General features: G+C 48.1%; 1 protein-coding gene across 1 annotated transcript in view; it reads right to left on the reverse strand.

The window, feature by feature from the left end:
* The window catches only part of LOC137412085 (pleiotropic regulator 1-like), a 52,276-nt gene extending 36,993 nt beyond the window's left edge, over positions 1–15,283 (reverse strand). The window contains exon 1 of the mRNA XM_078768758.1: positions 15,206–15,283. The gene's annotated coding sequence lies outside the window, so the exon portion shown is untranslated. The remainder of the gene's footprint in view (positions 1–15,205) is intronic.
* Between the last annotated feature and the right edge of the window lie 480 nt (positions 15,284–15,763).

A 15,763-nucleotide genomic window follows, 5' to 3' on the forward strand; every position in this document is an offset into this window, starting at 1 on the left:
CCTCATAAGAGGTAAATAAGCCCTCGTCGGGACGGCATGGTGTTGAAGTCATGGGAACTCACTCCTATGGAGGAGGGGTCGAATTGTATGACCATGCATTCTGGCCCTTCGGGGCCAGGATACATGTGTTTTGATTGACCATGTGCTTCAGCCCTTGGGTTGAGGTGCATGTGTATGCTAATGGGACAGCCTTGATAGATGGTGTGCCTTGGCCATGGGTCAAGGCGCACGTCCAAGGCTGTTTAAATGTTTGATTTTTTACCTTTTTTATTATAAAAAGGTGCCTCATAAGAGGCACGGAACTGTGTTGAAGTGATGGGGACTCACTCCTCTGGAGGAGGGGTCCAATTGTATGACCCTGCATTCTGGCCCTTCGGGGTCAGGATGCATGTGTGTTTTGATTGACCATGTGCTTCAGCCTTTGGGTTGAGGTGCATGTATATGCCAATAGGACAGTCTTGATGGACGGTATGCCTTGGCCATGGGGTCATGGAGTATTCATGGTCAGGGCAGTATTCCATTGAGCTGCGGATGAAAGCCTTGTATGTGATGAGCAGCTCACACTGCTCTCCCCTCTGGGCTGGTGCTCCTGCCTCACACCTAGCTCGTCTTCACGATGTTGAAACCAAAGCGTTCAGAATCATTGGAATCTCCCGCGATGAAGCTAACTCCAAGGGCCTTTCACTCACTCACCGCAGGCAGGTTTGGTGGTCTTTCCGTCTTCTACCGACTCCTCTCTGGCCTTCCCCCCCCCCCCCCCAGCTCTCTCTGGGCTCTGTCCCCCAAATATTCCTACAGGTCACACAAGATCTGCCTGCAACCCTCTTATGGTTAAACTGCCAAAATCAAGACTCTCTGCTCACCTTCACTCCTTCATTCCTCTTTTCTCCCGCCTCTGGAACAAACTCCCTCACTCTCTTCAATCCCACTCCACCCTCCAGGTCTTTAAAACAGCTGTTCACCACCATCTCTTATCTTCCCCCATCCAAAACCTTGATCTTTTCTACCCCCGCTAATTTCACCCCAAATCCACTTTTTTGAAATACCAACTTCTGTCCTGGAAGTCCTTGGTGTCTTTGTGTTTTATACTTCTCCCACCCCCCCCCCCCCTTCCCACGCCTCCTCCCCCCAAGCCCTCTCCCTCCCACACATCTCCCTGCTCTCAAATGTTATGTTTGTGTGCTTCCCCTTCTCTCCCCATCTTGTCTTCCGCTCCCTCTTTTTATATATTTTGTTTGTCTGGTTGATTTGTTTGTGAAATAAATGTTAGCTCTTTCACGAGCCTCGATTCAGTATGCAAAGCTTAGGTGTACCAAGGAAGAACTTCACATGACGGACGATACCCAGTCAGCGACTGGCTTTGAAGGCCAGCTTGGAAATGTGGTTTTCCCAGGAAAGATCATGGTAGATAGTGAGATCCAAGAGCTTGAGTGACAGAACTTCTTGGAGAGGATTGTTGAGAAAGTAGATGAGAGGGTTGTCCAGATGGTCTTTTCAGAGAGACATAGTGAGAATGCGAGATTTGTCAGGATTGAAAGACATGTTCCACTTGTTTGACCAGTCTGTGATTTGGTCCAGGCCTGCAGAGAGAGAGGAGGCTGCAGACTACCGATCTGAGGGATGAGGCATGGAGCAGCAGAGAGTGGAGTCATCAGCAAAGAGATAGAGGGGATTTTCCAGAGTCGGAGAGATCATTGATGAAGACCAGAAAAAGCACAGGGCCCAGAACACTGCCTTGGGGAACTCCAGCCTGAACAGGAAGGGGAGATGAGAGAAATCCATTCAGGGCCACACATTGACTGTTGACTACGACCATAGAGGAAGTCCGCAAGCCATGCGTGGAGATTTTCCATGGATACCATAAGAGGAGAGTTTGGTGAGCAGAGCGGGGTGCCAGACCGTATCAAAGGCACGTGATATATCAAGGGAGACAGCTCTGATTTCCTGTTTGACATTGAGGACTTCAATCCATCGTTGAGAGAGCAGAAGCAACATGTCTAGAGTAGAGTGACCTGGTCTGAAACCAAATTTATGATCAGAGATCAAGCCATTGGAGAAGAGGAAGGATTTGATATCCGAAGCAATGATTGATTCCATGCCTTTGCTGATAATTGGGAGCAGGCTGATTGGTGCAAGGATCTGTTTTTGCACCTTTTTGTGTAAGGCGGTAATGTTGGCTGATTTCAAAGCAGATGGCAGATGACCTTGAGCAAAAGAGAGGGTGAAGAGAACAGAGAGAGGGAGTGAAAGAGCGGAAGAACAGGATTTTAGGACCCGTGGGCTGATGCCGTCTGGTCCAGTTGCAGAATCAGTCGAGGATTGACAGAAACTTCTCCACCTTGTCAGGAGAGAAGGACACAGAGTCCAGGAGCAGCTGGGTACGACTGGGTACAGAGAGAGACGGGTTTGGGACACAAGATTTTGCGCCAAACAGAGTTGAGGCATTCAGTTTTTTCACGTGCAGAGTTTGCTGTGTAGCCGTTTGTTCCCCCTCCATACCCTCCCTTACCTCAAACACCAGAAGCAGATTTGACCAGACACCACTACGATTTTGAAGAGGGAGACAGGTTTGAGAGTTAAATCTTGAGTTGTTCGGGTTAGGATCCTGTCCCTGGGCTCCAGGCACCACCTTCCCTGTCCCCATCTCTGTTGCCAACTCCCGGACCCCATAAAGACGGGACACCAGCCCCTCAGTGGGACAAGAAACAGGGGAAGTGGGTCGTTCCACGGTACATTCAGAACGGATGGTGGAATCCTGCCCAAGCGTTAGAAACGGAAGGGGTCACTTCAATCCAACTCGCCGTGCCCGAGGACTACCATAGCCCGGGTAACCCGTTCAGAGGACAAGGTGCTACGATGGAAGATGAGGGGACGGACATTCCAGGGTTCCCGCCACCTATATGGCAGGAGGGACTATACCCCTCACTGGCAGGGCTTACAGGGAATGGGATCCCACAGACTATGACAGGAATGTTCCCTGTTAAAACCATAGGCGTACGGGGATGTGAAGGGAATGAACGAGCTGTTACAACTAGAGTACCTTGGAGGGAATCCGATTTGACTGCTATGGAAGAACGGGTAAAAACCTTGATAAAAGATCAGCCCCATCAAGTGTCCGAATGTATGCTAATGTGGATACAAAATTGGCAGGCAGATTGGCGAGACGTCTGCCTTATGGGAAAAGCTACACTGCCCTTGCGGGTGTGGGAACAGGCACACGGACACTGGCCAAATGAGGAACCAAACACACCCCTAGTGGGAGACCCATGGAATACTCGGATCACCCAGCTGATGGCTGGAGTACGAGCCGCTTTAATGCCAGCCGCGGGGCCCGATTGGAATAAAATATTCGCCCTAAAACAAAAGCAAGGCGAAGCAGCAGCAGACTGGAGGGAAAGATTGGAAAGAGCATTGATAAAATGGGGAGGGTTTCCCCAGCTAGCTACCTGTTTTGAACAACTTCCGAGTGGAAGGAATGAGGCCCGCAATAAAGAAGCGCATCCAATTAGTTAAACTTGGGTGGAGGAATACCCCAACCAACGAATTATGCGAAGCAGCTGACCAGTGTAGTGACTGTGATGAGAAGAAAGCTGATGTGAAGGATGACATACTGCAAATGTTGGTACAGGAACGACAGGCCCAACTCAACCATAAATGGGGAAATCGAGACTGTGGGCATGCCCAGAACTGGAACGTTAGGGCAACTCCCCAAGGTAATTGGGACTATGATGACGAACATGACTTTGACGACAATGATAATAGACAAGTCAATATGCAGACAAAGGGACAACGGGGACCACCCTGGCCGCAATAATGGAGACAACTGGACCAGCAGCCAGCTAGACGACCGAGACGACAGGGACCACGTAACAACGGCGGACACCCCGCACCCTCAGCCCCGCCGATTCTGGGGGGGGGCGTGCTTCCACTGTGGACAGATGGGACATTGGAAACGCGACTGCCGAAAGTTCCGCAAGGGGCCCCGTGGACCCCCCTCCACAGGGCAACCATGCGGCCTATTGACGGGATGAGGACTGGTCACCTAGAGAATGTCCCCTTTTGACCATGTCGCCTACAGAGGAGCCGACCTTAACTCTGGACGTGGACGGACGACAGATAGAGTTCCTTGTGGACACCGGGGGCAAACCGTAGTACTATTAATGAGGGACAATTGCCATCCTTGCGCCCCACACATAAGAACGTCCAAATTATGGGCGTCTCGGGCTTACCCCAAGCACTCCCAATTTCGGAAGAGGTGAGAGTGGTCTGCGGCCCGCTAGAAGCTAAGCATGCTTTCAGAATGACCACCACCGCCCCAACTAATTTGTTAGGACGGGATTTACTTTGTCGATTAGGTTGCCAAATTTCATGTACAGAGCAGGGAGTTTTCGTAGATGTTGCAGAATCTAAACGTGATCTGTTGATGGGCAGCATTGTCCCACGCTGGCCCTACTGTATATTGGTGGTGGCTAGGCAAAGGGGCTTTGACAAATTTGATACACATTATAGATACGGTGTGTTCCGAAGGTAAGGAACTGCGGGACTGGTTACAGGAGAATCGAATCACGACCAGCGTAAGATACGACCCACCCCACTGCACGGCCTACCACGACGCTAAGGGGGACGACAAGAAATACCGGGAATTGGTTGAGGACTCGCTGGGTAAAACCTTGAACGTGCATCTATCGCGAGTGTGGATTGGCAGCAAGGGAATGGGAGTCGAAGTAAGCCTGACACCGGATCAACATACGCAATCCCGATACCCCGAAGGAGTAGAGGCTCATGTCACTGTCACTACTGCAAAAGGGTGGCCACCGGACAGCGTAAGCTGGATGATGGGAAGCTTACGACGGGCCCCGACCACCGCCTCTCGACTAGTGGGCCACTGGGTTGTAAGGACGCTCGGGAATGGGGAAGGGCTTGTAATCGACACCCTGCTATAAACGGAGCAATGGGAATTCGAAGAGGTAGACTTGCCCCCTAAGGGCTCCCATGTTGTGAGGGAGGTATCCAAGGCCCCGGGAGAATCAGATAACATTTTGAAGGACGTTCTGGCGGATTTGTGGACTAAACATGATAATGACGTTGGCTGAATTTGAGACGCTGAACCTTTGGTAACACCAGTGAAACCTGGGGTGCCCCTCCCATGGGTGAGGCAGTATACATTACGACATGAGGCCGATGTGGGTGTTGCGCCAGTAATTCAGTCCCTGGTAAAGCAGAAAATAATTGTAGAAAGTAACAGCCAATGTAACACGCTGCCGGTAAGAAAGCCGAAGAAAAACAAATGGAGATTTGTCCAGGACCTGAGGGAGGTAAACAAAGGGAGACAGAGCATACACCCTGTAGTACCAAATGCGGAGGTCCTCATGACATCCATCCCACCGGATGCGACACATTTTACTGTCATTGATCTGTGTTCTGCATTTTTCTCTGTGCCTATCGCACCTGAGTCACAGCATTTGTTTGCCTTCACCTTCAAGGGTCGCCAGTACACCTGGACTGTGTTGCCCCAAGGGTTCGCTGATAGTCTCACCCTATTTTCCCGAGCATTGCACCGAGACCGAGAGGACGTGGAACTAAAGGGAGGGGGGAGGGGGGGGGGAGATCAGTGTTGTTGCAATACATTGATGATTTGTTGATTTGTTCCCCCTCCAAAGCAGCCTGTGAGGAGGATTTGTGGAACTTGCTAAAAGCTTTGGCCGCAAAGGGCCACAAGGTGGGACGAGAAAAGCTTCAGTTGGTACAGCCGGTTGTAACTTATTTGGGCTATGCTATTTCGCACCGTGCATTCGGCCATCCCGGTGTGTACCCCGGTCCCGGTGTGTACCCCGGTTTAGAATAGCTACACCGTATCCATACGTGTCGTAAGAGGCGACTAAAAGGGTTGGCGTCAGGAAGGGCATCCGGCCATAAAAACATTGCCTCAAAAAAGAGAACCATGACAATTACAACTACATATGGGCAGGGTACAGCCCGAAGTACCCCGTGGGGGACACCACTCCCTCTCGTCAAAACTCAAGGTGGGGAACCCGATCGAAGCAAGGGTGGAAATCACTCCATTTATGACGACGAAACGTCTGATGCCCGACGTGGAGATCGGTTTCTTAGGTTTGGGACATGGAATGTAGGGCCAATGACAGGGAGATCAGGAGAAGTGGTGGAAGTATTGGTCAGAAGAAGAGTGGACATATGTTGTGTGCAGGAGACGAGATGGAAGGAAGTGGTGTGAGAATGGTGAAGGGTAGGCAGGGACGGAAATACAAGTTTGTGTGGCAAGGGTGCCCAGAAGGCGTGAATGGTGTTGGTGTCCTGTTTTCTCAGGAGTTTGTTTGACAGTGTGGTGAGTGTGACTTGAGTGAGTGAAAGGTTGATGATGGTGAAAATGATGTTTAGTGCCGTGTGCACCTGGGAAGTTCGGGACGGTCGGAGCTCGGTGCAACCGAGCGAGAAGGACGTGGGAGGAGCCCGGGCCTGTTCACTTCGCGTTGGTGGTGAACGTGACTTCGCGCCAATGCGTGTTTTCCCACGCAGGGACGCGGCACCTTTGACGACCCCGGTCGGTCAAGGAGACCAGAGCTGAGTCCCAGCTAACATTACACACATTTTTACTTTCGTTATTTTATCATCCCCTTGTGTGTAATTGTGTCTGATGGAGGATCCTCAATATAGCAATTTCAGTTTTACCGTACATTCTTTGTTATCCTAGCATCACTTCCATTAAATCATTATTTGTTACATTTTGCATTCCTTGTCTTGTCCGTTTATTTGTATGTGGTTCGGAAAACCAGCATCGCGTCCGTCCGTACAGGTAAGCTCTCGCTGCCCTCCAATAACCCCCTCCCTCCCCCCCCCCCCCCCCCCGCACATGTCACTACCGCCATAGTTGAGTATACGCCTCAGAGTTAAAGCTCGGTTGGCCATCCGTCACCCAGGGGTGTTAATCCCGGTGAACATGACAACTGGTGCCGAGGAGTGGGATACGAACTTTCTGACACCAGCAAAAACTGGTATCAGGAGTTTGGGATTCGGACCCGGCTGACACTCGGTGTCCGAGGGTTGCGAGTTCGACACCCGCTGGGGGAAAAATTGCGCTCAGCTTTTGGAATCAACATTTTTAACAGTTGTCTTTCTCTCATCGAGGGGGAGGTAATCAGAGTCACCGGGGTGTCCAAATAGTGTAGTTGATTGGTGTCAGGAAGAGCGCAAGACAGCGCATTACAAAATTTAAATTTTATTTTTCTCTGAGGTAAAGTACACATGCACGGGATGGCACGTAATGGTGGACGTAAACGACATCGCCCGAGCGGATGGAGGGCTCTGCGGGGCGTGGAAGTGAGCCGGGGATAGAAGGATTTGAGGGTAGCGTTGGAACCTCCCCCGTTCCGAGTGTTAGTCCACTCCCCCCCCCCTATGAGGAAGCAGGGGACAATGGGAACAGGTGCGATGCCCGACCAGGTCTGGTTATAAATGTTAATGGAACAATTGAAGGGAATGGAAAACAAAATGAATACCCAAACAAATGAATTAAAAGGGGGGAATTAATGGAATGAAAGGGGAATTGAAGGGACAAATTCATGGAATGGAAAACAAAATTGAGGGAATAAATGAACGAATGGAAAATAAAAGTGATGGATTGGAGGGAAAGATAGAGGGAATGAACAAAGGAATGAGTGAACAAGGGAATTAAATAAGGGAGATGAATGAACAATGAGAAGAAAAAATTGAGGAAAGAACACAAGAACTGGGGGAACGAATTGACAAAGTAGCGGGGGAAGAGATGGCATTGAAAATGTAAGTGGGTGAAACCCAGGCTGATAAAGTTGGGGGCACAGGAGAGGGTGAATGTTCGGAAGTAAAGAAGGAATGTTCGGCAGTAAATAGGGAATGTTTGTTAAATGAGGACCTGGAGGCTGTCGGATCTGCGTGGATGCCAGAATGCACCAGCAGGGGGAGGAATTGGAATTTGTGCATCACCAGGATGGTGGTTTGGAGTAAGAGTTTAAAATATTGGAAGCCCGTATAACAGAACAAGAGCGGGTGTTTGCAGATAAAGACCTGTTCGGGCCACAATTGATTGATGATGAGAATGATTTGACACAGGAGCGGCCGAGCACCTTGGACTGTATCGTCGGGGAGGAGATTGCTCGGGTCCAACAGGGTCTGGGAGATGAGGCAAGTCGGTCGTTCAAATAGCCCCAGGACGAGATTAAAGTGACCGAGGGGACCCTCACCACGAACCACGATTGGGCACTTGAGGCTCTGAAATTGAATACAGAGCTGGGGAGGTGTTTTGACCCCAAGCTGGACTCAGACATGGAGGAGTCGGGAGATAGAGCCTCGGAAAAAGCGATCCCCTTAGTGAATTTGGAGCAGCTGCAGGGATGGGAAGAAAAACCTGAAGAAGGGGTTGTAACCAGCAGCTGTGGTTGGGCACACGAGGCCAACATTTTTTAAATTAAATTTAAATGGGAATTTGATTTGGAGCAGCCATGGTGGGAGTTGGTCACACTGTGGTGGGGCCATCTTGGCTGCGGAATTCAGACCAGGAGAGGTCATTGGGGCCGGCCTCATGGAAAATTTGCCCCTTTCAAAATTGGATGATGCCAACCAGCTGGGGGGCTGTGCTGGCAGGGTTTGGATGTGGGGTGTTGTGGTATGAACCGGGCCCCACGGGGAGTCTGGTGGAGTGTGGCGTCCCTTGTCCATCGGGGAGCGGCCCGAGCGAGTGTCTCGAGCTGACAGGGTCGCCGGACCTTGGAGGGGGTTGAGACCTTTGGAGGGGGTCTGAGGAGGGGGGGGGGGGTCTGAGGTGGTTTCTCACAGGCACCTGGCATGGTGTATCATGAGGACCACAAGGGGGAGGTGTTGCAGGTTGCGCTTTGGTGGCGGCACCACAGACGGCCAACAAAGGCCTGATGTGGTGAACGCCCTGGCATGCGGCCTGACAGCCTCCCCCTGAGACAGCCAGCATGTGATGACCTGCCATGCTGTGCTTGTCTGTGGACGCGGGTCGAACCACATGGACAGGGATGGATAATTATACCCATCGGACAACCATTGGAGCATCTGTGGAACACGATTGTAAGAGCATGATCTTCCACAGATGATCTGTTGTGATTTGGGGACTCGGTTTGGGAAGAGCACTGGGATTGACTGATCGGGAAATTGGAACGAGCCACGCATACTGGGCCATGCTCGGCTGGCAAGTGGATGGAGAAGCTCCCTTCTTTGGTAAAAATAGTGAAATGTGGGAAAATTGGCATGGGTAATCTGTGGGTTAGATGCAAAGATCAAGGGGAATTTTGTAAAGCCATGGTGGACACTGGGCCAGTGACACTATTATTGATCCAGGTGGGTTGGACCAAAGTGTTGGAGGCTGGGAAAAAAATAATTGATAGGTTAAGCTTGATAGGTTAATATTATTGATCCAGCCTTCAACTGGCTATGGCAGCGAAGGCGCCAATATTAGGACGCGGGGTTGTAGGGATGGAGTTGGGCAGTCTAGGGGTCAACGTGGTGGCATGGGTGGCGGAGGTGTGCGGCCACGTCTTCTGGGATTGAGTCTCCTGGTGGAGCATGACTGTCGACGACACTTTGGGCATGATCATATGTGGGTGAGCACTGGGGGCTGCATGTGGGTGGACTGGGCGATATGAGGTGCAGGGGACGTGAAGTGGATGCCACGCACTGCGACCGTGCCCCCCAGGTCCGAGGCCTTGGAAATGACGGAGTTGGCAGCAGGTGTTCACCGCATTGGCCAGTCTGAGCTAGTGGAGCCGTGGTCCTCGCAGGGGGGCCAAAGGATGAATGGTAGGTCACACCCTTATGGACACTCGTGGGCCATGTTGGCGTTTCAGCTGCTCAACCTACCCGATAGCCCTTGCACGGTAGAGGGGCAGAGCTGTCGTAGCCAAGGGTAGAAGTATAGCAAAGGTCACAGGAGGAGGCGGATCCACATGCTTGCTAGTACAGCAGAGAAAAGGAAATTTGGGGAAATCGATTGGCCCCATGGGATAAATGTGGAATGTGGCGGGGTGGATGACACTCTTGGACCCGACCAACCTGCGACTACCTGCACTTAAGGTAAGAGGCCTTGCTGTTTTCTGTCCCAGGGTTTCGGTACTTGCTCAGAAATTAGGACATGAGTAATTTGGAATGGAGCCGGGTTAGCGTGACGGCATGGCCGGTGGTCGGATCGGAGTGTGCCATAAAGTGTCTTGTGGGTGGCATTTGTTTATGTGTAAAAAGTTTTGTGTTTTTGTGTTCTTGTGAGAATGGAAATTGAATTGTGGTTGATGTGATTGAAATGTGAATTGGGATTTCACATGTAAGCAGGCCATGGCAGTATACCAACAAATACCATCTTTATGGCATGACAGCTTTGCAGTGTTGAGAATTGAACGGCAGCGGGGGAGGAAGTGTCATTGTGGACTTTGTGGGTGGGGAAGGTGTGTGTGTCCGCAGGTACGGATCAAGCTCTGGTGAAGTGGTGACTGTGCCCCCCCTCTCCCCTCCCCCCAATCCGAGGTAATTTGCCCCAGGCAGCCGGTGGTGTCTGGAAATTGGAAAAACCCGTCGGCAGGAGGTCTTGTTTGGCGCCTCGAGGTATGGAGACCTCTGGCGACCCTGAGGCTATGAGAGCCTGAGGCCGAAGGAGCCTGGTTTGGAGACCTTCCTGGCGGGATGACAGCTAAGGAGCTGTTTGGCTGCAATGGGGCCAATAATTGAAGGGGAGGGGATGGGGGGAGAAGTCGCAAGTCGGGCACTTGCTTTTGGGACTGTGGGCACCACAGCCTGAAGCTTTATCCATTAGGCCATTGAGCCAGCATGTCAGAATTTAAAACATATATATTTTAAAGGAGTATAAAGTGTGTATATATGTATATTTATAGTCACGTAAAAAAGTAAGTACACCCCATGTAAAGTTTTGACTTTTTCAACATATTTCAACATACAGCTATTTGATCTTCATTTCAACAATAATGACAGATAAAGGTGATATAATATAACAAATATCATAAAACATTTACATTTTGTAGTCCATTGTATTATTTAAATAAATACAAATGCAAATTTTGCATGTGGAAAAAGTAAGTACACCCTTGGCTCTAATAGGTGGTATTGCCCCCTTTGGCAGAAACGACCTCAAGTAGGCATTTCTTATAACTGTCTACCAGTCTCTGACATCGACTGAGAAATTTTTGCCCACTCCTCCATGCAGAATTCTTTCAGCTGTGCAACATTTGAGGGGTTTCTTGTATGCACAGCTCGTTTCAAATCCCCCCACAACATCTCGATGGGATTTAGATCCGGGCTTTGACTTGGCCATTCCAGAACCCTCCATTTCTTTCTTTTCAGCCATTCCTTGGTGGATTTACTGGTATGTTTAGGGTCATTGTCATGTTGCAAGGTCCACCCTCGGTTGAGCTTCAAATTTCCGAAAGATGGCCTCACATTATCCTCAAGCACCCTCTGGTACAATGAAGAATTCATAGTGGATTATAAGATGATGAGCTGCCCAGGCCCTGATGCAGTAAAGCGGCCCCAAACCATAATATTTCACCACCATGCTTTACAGTTGGTATCAGGTTCTTGTGGTCAAATGCTGTCTTTGGTTTTCGCCAAACATGTCTTCTGGTACTGTAGCGAAATAGCTCTACCTTTGACTCATCTGTCCAGAGCACATTGTTCCAGAAACGCTGGTCTTTGCCTGGGTGTTCATTGGCAAACTTTAGTCTTGCCCTGATGTTCTTTCTGGACAGTAAAGGTTTCCTCCTGGCACACCTCCCATGTAGATCAATTTTGTGCAGCCGCTTTCTAATGGTAGACTCGTGCACTTCGACATCAACAGTGGCAAGAGCTACCTGTAGGTCCCGTGATGACATTCTGGGGGTTCTTAGAGACGTCTTTCAGCATCTTGCGGTCTGCTCTCGGGCTGAACTTGCTGGGGCGGCCTGGCCTGAACAAGTTGGCAGTTGTTTGGAATCTTCTCCACTTGTAGATGATCTTCCGGACAGTCGAATGATTCATTTCAAATTGTTTGGAGATCTTTTTAAATCCCTTCCCAGACTCGTAGGCATCTACAACCTTCTTTCTGAAGGCCTGAGAGAGCTCTTTTGAACTAGGCATGGTGACGCCGCACACTTCAACAACAAAGAGTAAACCAAACTAAATGTCTGAGGTTTAAATAAGACAGGTTCCTCCAAGATCCTCTCTAACGATGTTCTAATCATTTGCACCTGAGCTGGTGCACCTGATTCTAATTTTAGGTATTTGAAGTAGTGATAAATGTGGGGGTGTACTTACTTTTTCCACATGCGAAATTTGCATTTATGTTTGTTTAAATTCTACAATGGACTACAAAATGTAAATGTTTCATGATATTTGTTATATTATTTCACCTTTATCTATCAATATTGTTGAAATGAAGATCAAATAGCTGTATGTTGAAATATGTTGAAAAAGTGAAAACTTTACATGGGGTGTACTTACTTTTTCACATGACTGTATATATATAATATACCAGTAGAAGCTAACAAACGAATTTTCAGTCCCCATGCTCAAGTTGCATACAGAGAAACCGTCCCATATAAAGGGAAGGTTACTTTGTGCCCCTCTTTGATATAATTATTCAAGACTATAAAATATTTTTTAAAGTAAAAATAATTCAACCCAGATGGGACTCGAACCTTCACTCCCCAACTTGGGAGTCTGATGCCTTATCCATTAGACCAATTGGACGTTGCACGTTGCAACGTTGCACAATCGCACGTTGGATTTGGGTAATAACATTTTGAAGAATTATAAAGTACACTACTCACAATAAGTTCGGGATATTGTGGGAGTGAGTTTATTTTATTTTTTATCGGGGTTAGGGTGAAGGGTATTGAAATGAAGAATGCTGTGTTTTTTCACACTAATTAATAACCATAGTATGAGGATCAACAACTTTTTTCAACAAAATTAATACACAAAATCAACCACACTGAAGAACCTGCCAATATCCCTAACTTATTGTGAGTAGTGTATGTATATATTTTTAGATATTTATTTATGTATATATATTTATATATACTTAATTTTAAAGCAAAAACTATAGCACTTTGGTGGAATTCGTCTCAAAAGCCATTAACTAGTTCTATTAGCCGATGTATATTCCAAGTTTCATCTAGTTTCAATGTATAGCCCTTGAGATATAAGCGCCAACACATTTTGGGCGGACGGACGGATTTGACAGACACCAACGTGATTTTGAGGGTTTTATAAATACAACTCAAGAATGTGGAAACGGACGGTGCTGAAATTTGGAACATATTACCTCGATGTACAAATAATTTACTTCTGAAATTTGCAGCCGATTTCGTCTCGTAGAAACCGAGAAACGTATTTTCAGTCCCCATGTTGAAGCTGCATACAGAGAAACGATCCCTTATATAAAGGGAGAGGCGCTTTGCGCCTCCCTTTAATTATTTTTTATGGCATTACTTCACAGACTGGTAGCAGTCCGCGGACCGGCGGTTAAGAATCTCTGGTTTATACTGCAGCTTTAAAACGAGGAAAAGCATTAGTTTGGTACTTAGAGGTAAAATGACTTTTTAATGGAACGGTGAACAACTTCAAACAAGTATGTTCTCTAGTAGATCAGCGACTTAATAACAAAACAATGTTATCCGGGATGATGTTAAGCGAGGACTTACTGTATTGACAATGTTGTGTGAAAAACCCCTGCCCTGCTTCTATCCAAACTTTTTTTTTTTTTTACTCTCAAGCTATGATGGAAAAAAAATAAATCCCTGGTTCTGTCAGTCCCTCATCATAAACTAGAGGTTCCAGGGAACCTGAACTCAACTGGTCTATATCAATATGGTTAGAATATGCATAATCCTCGGCACACCTGAGCTCCTCACCACATACAAGGCTTTCATCCGCAGCTCAATGGAATACTGTTCTCCCCTATGGGCCGGTGCTCCTGCCTCACACCTAGCTCGGCTTCACGCTGTTGAAACCAAAGCTTTCAGAATTATTGGAATCTCCCGCGATGAAGCTATCTCTGAGGGCCTTTCACTCATTCACCGCAGGCAGGTAGGTGGTCTTTCTGTCTTCTACCGACTCCTCTCCGGCCTTGCTCCCCCAGCTCTCTCTGTGCTCTGTCCCCCAAATATTCCTACAGGTCGCACAAGATCTGCCAGCAACCCTCTGATGGTTAAACTGCCGAAATCTCGGCTCTCTGCTCACCTTCACTCTTTCATTTCTCTTTTCTCCCGCCTCTGGAACAAACTCCCTCACTCCCTTCAATCCCACTCCTCCCTCCAGGTCTTTAAAACAGCTGTTCACCACCATCTCTTATCTTCCCCCATCCAAAACCTTGATCTTTTCTACCCCCGCTAATTCACCCCAGATCCACCTTGTTTGAAATTCCAACTTCTTTCCTGGAAGTCCTGGCAGTGTCCATATGTTTTATACCTCTCCCACCGCCCCCTTCCCATGCCCCCCCCCCCCCAAAGCCCTCACCCTCTCTCAGATCTCTCGATGTCTCCATGTCTCGGTCCCTGCTCTCAAATGTTGTGTTTGTGTCCTTCCCCCTCTCTCCCCATCTTGTCTACCGCTCCCGATGTTATATGTTTTATGTGTCGGTTTGTCTTTCTGTGTGATTAATGTTCGCTCTTTCACGAGCCTCGATATTGTATACAAAAAAAAAAAAAAAAAAAAAAATAGAACCACAAACTATATAGTTTATATGTGCTAAAAATATATGACAAAAATTGATTTTTCAATATGGCCGCCCTGCCACGCCCATCTTTGGGCGTGCAACGCCCAAATGCAATCCCAAACTAGTTTGTCTTAAAGATGCTGCATAACAAGTTTCATCAAACTTCATCAATATTAGTGACTTTTTGAGCGTAGACGTAGAATTGTTTACAGACGACAGACGGACGACGGACACTGGGTGTCGACAAAAACTCAGCTGGACATAGTCCAGTTGAGTTATAAAAAGGTTTCCTGCATTTTCTATGCTCAAATAAAAGTTGGACCTAAAATAGCCCCAGACTGCAAGCAGAGTATATTTCTAACATATGCACTGCACATAATATAAGGAAGCTCAGATGGGAATGTCAAGTACGTAGATGATAGCCAAACTGAAAAGATGACAGCCATGATGCATCAAATATTTCTCAAATCAGGCATATGTGGTGATTTGTACCTCCTGACACAAGAACACCATCAGAGTTGATGGCCAGGCAGTTGATAATGGCGTTGTGGCCAGAGAGATTTTGAATAAAGACCCTGTGGAAGTGTAACTCAGTGTAACATATTGATTGGCCCTGGTAACTTATTAATTAACCTGGTAACAAAGCAGATACATTTTACATGCAAACTCTGTTAAAGACGAGTTTGTAAATGAGTGTCAAAATGTGTATGAACAATGTAATCTCTTGAAACACCTGGTCAAGGCCCCAGGCTAGAGCTCCCCCCCCCTGCTGTGTAAATGGAAATCACAGCAGGAGGGGAGCGAGCTGATGCCAGGACTCGGTGCGATGCATGACCTCGGGACATTAGCGGAGAGGAGATTAAGTCCAGTTTGGCGATATAAGCGAGAGAAAACGTTGAGTAAGGTAGACTTGTCCTCAGAAGCCCTGCCCGACGGAACGATGGAATGAACGAGTACGGCGCTGCGGAAGAACATCAGCCGAACGAAAAGGACCATGGAAAAGAGTTAATCTCAGCCATTGAATAATGCGGTATTATTTGGTAAATGGAA

This window comes from Myxine glutinosa, unplaced genomic scaffold, assembly GCF_964187855.1.
Source record: "Myxine glutinosa unplaced genomic scaffold, kmMyxGlut1.1 SCAFFOLD_384, whole genome shotgun sequence".
In the NCBI taxonomy this organism is placed as follows: domain Eukaryota; kingdom Metazoa; phylum Chordata; class Myxini; order Myxiniformes; family Myxinidae; genus Myxine; species Myxine glutinosa.